Raw genomic sequence first — 5,140 nt, forward strand, 5'->3', positions numbered from 1 at the left:
TTAAAAACCCCGTGAAAAATTCACACTTGACCAATGTCTTGCATGTCCCTCAAACATCTAAAAATCTTGTTTCCGTTCATCGATTCACTCTTGATAACAATGTTCTTATTGGATTCCGAAAGTGCGTTATATCGACTAGAGGGGGGGTGAATAGGCGATTTTTATGAAAGTCTTCAAAACGTGGGAGTTATGAAGACAAACAGTAGAGATATGCCTATTACTATGCAGCGGAAGTTAGACTACACTAGGCAAGCCATGGTCAAGTATCAACAGAGTGTAAGCACAGTGACAAATAGCTGTAGTGTAATAAGGATCAGGTAGGAAGATACTATGAAACCAAACAGATCATACACTCACGTTGTGAAGACAAAAGATAGAACAGACAAGCAATGACTTCACAACGAGTGATCAGTAAGTAAAAGGAAGTGAAGATGAAACCAGTGACTCGTTGAAGACAATGATGTGTTGGACCAGTTCCAGTTGCTGTGACAACTGTACGCCTGGTTGGAGCGGCTAGGTATTTAAACCTTAGGACACACAGTCCCGGACACCCAGTCCTGAACATGCAGCTCAGGACACCAAGTCCTCACCGTATTCTCCTTGAGCTAAGGTCACATAGTCTTCGCCCAATCACTCTGGTAAGTCTTCAAGGTAGACTCCTAAACCTTCACAGACTTCGTTCACTGGCAATCCACAATGTCTCTTGGATGCTCTGAACGCGACGCCTAACCGTCTGGGGATGCACAGTCCTCAAGTGTAATAAGTCTTCAGATCACACAGACAAGAAGACTTAAGTGATGCCCAATTCTCTCTGGCTTTGGGTGGTTAGGGCTTTTCTCCTCGCTAGGAATTTTCTCTCAAAGGCTTCGAGGTGGGTTGCTCTCAAACGACAAAAGTCGTGCACTAAAATCTGAGCAGCCAACCGTTTATGGTTGTAGGGGGTGGGCTATTTATAGCCACTTGGCAACCCGACCTGATTTGTCCGAAATGACCCTCTCAACGGTCAGATTTCAAACTCTAATGGCAACTTTATTTGGGCTACAAGCAAAGCTGACTTGTCCGGCTCTGGACAAGATTCGCTCTCATTGTCTTCACTCGAAGACATAGGTTTTTGGTTTAGGCATCACTTCAGTCATTCTGACTGGTTCTCCTGGACCCCACTTAACAGTACGGTGGTTCCTATGACTCAACACAAAAGAAAAAGAACTACGAAAGATCTACGTCTTCGAGCTCCATAGGCTTCATAACGTGTCTTCTTTTGTCATAGTCTTCAATATGAATATCTTCATATACCACCTTTGACTTCAATGTTTTCATACATTTTTAGGGGTCATCTCTGGTAGTAAAACCGAATCAATGAGGGACTTCTACCTGTGTTATCCTGCAATTCTCACAAACACATTAGTCCCTCAACTAGGTTTGTCGTCAATACTCCAAAACCAACTAGGGGTGGCACTAGATGCACTTACAAATTCTCTCCTTATTTTTTCTTGGTTAAGGACTTGAGAACAAGGAGAGTCATTCTTAGAGGACGGTGCGTGGGAGGCCTCTACCCACTCATATCATCATCATCATCATCATCATCATCATGGTCCAATAAACAAGCAAATATTGTCACCAAGCTATCTACATCAAGATGGCATAGTCGTTTGGGTTATTCATCTTCAGTCATAGTTAGATATGTTCTTAGCAAAAATAAACTCTCTTATGAGCCTAGTGTTGAGTCAGTTTGTGATCCGTGTCAACAAGCAAAAAGTCATCAGTTACCTTACCCAATTTCTACTAGTGTGTCTACTGCCCCTTTACAACTTATCATTTTAGATGTATGGGGGCCAGCTCCTACTTCAGTTGGTAGATTTTCCTATTATGTAAGTTTTATTGATGACTATAGTAAATTTACTTGGATTTACCTATTGAAAAAAATGATCTGATGTATTCCAAGTTTTTCTCAATTTCCAAAATCTTGTTGAACGCAAACTGAACTCTAAAATCATTACTATGCAAAGTGACTGGGGTGGTGAGTATGAAAAATTAAATTCTTTCTTTCAAAAGCTTGGCATATCACACCATGTCTCTTTTCCTCATGCTCACCAACAAAACGGATTCGCTGAAAGAAAGCACCGTCACATAGTTGATATGGGGCTTGCATTGCTAGCAAATGCTTCCATGCCACTTAAATTTTCGGATGAAGCATTCTTAACTGCCACATATCTCATCAACTTGCTTCCAAGTAAAGTCATCAAATTTGAAACACCCATTACACGACTTCTTGGTGTCACACCCAACTATACATCTCTTCGTATTTTTGGTTGTGCCTGTTGGCCCAATCTTAGGCCCTACAACACACGCAAACTCGCTTTCCGCTCAAAGCGGTGTGTCTTTTTAGGCTATAGCTCCATGCATAAAGGGGTCAAGTGCCTTGATGTTCGTACTGGCTGGGTCTATATATCCAGAGATGTTATATTTGATGAGTCCGTGTTTCCCTTTGCATCCCTTCATCCTAATGCCGGTGCACTTCTCCGCAAGGAAATTCTTCTTCTTCCTTCACATCTTCGGTCTTTTGATCATGGGGGCGACAATTGTACTAACCAATGTGATGATATTCCTGCTGCACTACACCATGCACTAGAATTTCCTACCGACGTTTGTTGGAAAAAAGTCAGTATTGCCGACTGATAATCTATAAGGAAAATTTCTAACGGACTGTGGGTCGGGAAACCTCTATGCAGTGACGCATTGTTGGTCGGGAATACTACAACAGACAATGTCCAACAATCGGCCGGGAATTCTTTTATGGCCCACGAACCATCGGTCGGGAAATAACCCTGACCAACGATCAGACATTAAATGGGCCTTGCGCGCGAATGGCCGAAAGTTTAGCGCTAATAACCGGCTCGGCCCGCGAAGATTTCCCCCCAAAATCAATAGCTTATCATTTCGTTCCCCTCGCATGCGCAAAGGAGCCAAATCCCTAGCTCTTCGTTCCCCACGCGCGCCGCCTGGGGCTCTGGTGGTCGTTCCCACGCCGTCCCACCGCCGCCACACATCGCCCGGGGCTATCGCCGGTCGATCCCGACGCCATCCCACCGCCACCCCACCCCGCCCTGCCTCTGCAGCGCCGCCCCATGCCGCCCTCCCTCTGCCGCGCCGCCCAACGCGGTCCGGCCTCTCCACCGCCGGCCCCACACCCTCATGCTACATCCAGCAAAGCTGCCGCCCCCTCCCTGGCCGGACCTCCCGCATCTCCACCACGAAGGGACACGCAGCGGCGACGGCAGCGACGAGTTGGATCTGGGCAGCGTGCTACTGGGCAAGGGCATCGGTACGGGCATACGACTGAGGTACAGCTCCTCCCTCTCATCCTTGCCTCCCTGGAGGCGTATTGTGACAGTGGGCTGGTGGGGAAAAGAGTGCTCCGGCAGTGGGTAACGGGGAGCTCCGGCGGTGGGGAACGACCGATCGAGTAGATGTTCCAGTGGACAAGGCACCTCATGCTTTTCTTCTTCTCTGGTTCTCCGGTTTGCTATTGTTGCTAGCTAGTCTAATTGTGAGAAGTTGAGCTTTTGTGAGAAGCTTTGTGGTTGCAATATGAACCAATTTTAGAAGTTGAGCTGTTGTGTGCAGATTTTGTTCGTTTCCATTGCAAATTTTGTGGTAGCAATATATATTAATCTTTTGTTTGTGCAACAAATGCAGGAACAAATGGACTGAATGGAATTGACGTTAGCTTCAGAAGGAGGCATAATCTGGAAACTCCTAGCTCGCAGCACGGTTCCAATTCTCGACAAGTAATGAACTGTTTCCACATCTTTTCATTGTGTATCAATAATCCATCTTGCATGTAATAATTCTATTTCCATATTGTTGTCTGCTAGAACTCAAGAGTTGAAGCTGAGGAACATAATGATGGTGAAGACGACGACGATGAAGAGCCCTTTGTTCATAGAAGAGTTGTTGCAAAGCCCCCTCCAAGAAGCTCATCAGCCCATGAAGATGAAAGCCTTGTAATCTTCTCATCCTTACCTATATGTTTAAATTCTATTTTTTCATGTTTCTAAAATAATCATTGATTCCGATTGGTATGGATGTGCTTCTATATGCATGGACTGATCCTGAAACTCCTGATGCTAAGGCAACAATTATCTCCAGTTGATCCAGACACTATTGTGGGCGAAGAGCCCCTTGGACCAGCGACTTATGAGGTTCTTGTCAATGTTGAGATCAGAAGGGATACTATGGTGCCTTATGAATATGAAGGCTTACGATCTATCGCTGATGCTAACACAGTTCCATTGCATGACCATCTAGCAAGGTAATCATCAATAATGTGTGTTTCACTACTAGGAAAATGGCTATAGATGGAATTGACACTAATGGCGCACCAGACATGTGGTGCGCCATTACAATATACTAATGGCGCATCATGTGTTGGTGCGCCATTAGTGTCCAAATACTAATGGCGCACCACATCCACGGTGCGCCATTAGTAAAAAAAAAATTTAATTTTTTTTCAAAACTACTAATGGCGCACAGTGGGAGTGGTGCGCCATTACTGGCGCACCATGCCATGGTGCGCCATTAGTAACTTGGCCACCACTTCCACCGAATGCACCCCCCCCCCCGGTGGACCGCCTTTTCAGTTTAAAAAATAAAAAAAATGATGGAAATGTCAAAAAAATAAAAGAAAATAAGTTTCCCATGTGATATGTGTTCTAGTTGTTGTGAAAATTTACAAATATGAATTTCGACTTTATTTGCGAAATCTCTCGAGAATTTGTAAAATGGGCATAACTTTTGCGTACGAACTCGGATGAAAAAGTTTTTTATATGAAAAATCATCTACTCGAAAAGTTACATCTGAATTTAACGGGGGAACCCCGTTAAACATTTTCAAAATCCTCAAAAACCGAACAGAAAAAAAGATACAAGGCTTTTAAGATCTGGAGAGGCAAAAAAATTCAAAAAAATTCAAACTTACTAATGGCGCACCTACCCATGGTGCGCCATTACTATCTTCCCGCCTTCAAAATTCAAAATAAGTCAAAAAAATAAAAAATAAAAGTTACTAATGGCGCACCTGCCCATGGTGCGCCATTAGTATCTTCCCGCCTTCAAAATTCAAAATAAATAAAAAAAATAA

Source organism: Triticum aestivum, chromosome 7A, assembly GCF_018294505.1.
Source record: "Triticum aestivum cultivar Chinese Spring chromosome 7A, IWGSC CS RefSeq v2.1, whole genome shotgun sequence".
In the NCBI taxonomy this organism is placed as follows: Eukaryota; Viridiplantae; Streptophyta; class Magnoliopsida; order Poales; family Poaceae; genus Triticum; species Triticum aestivum.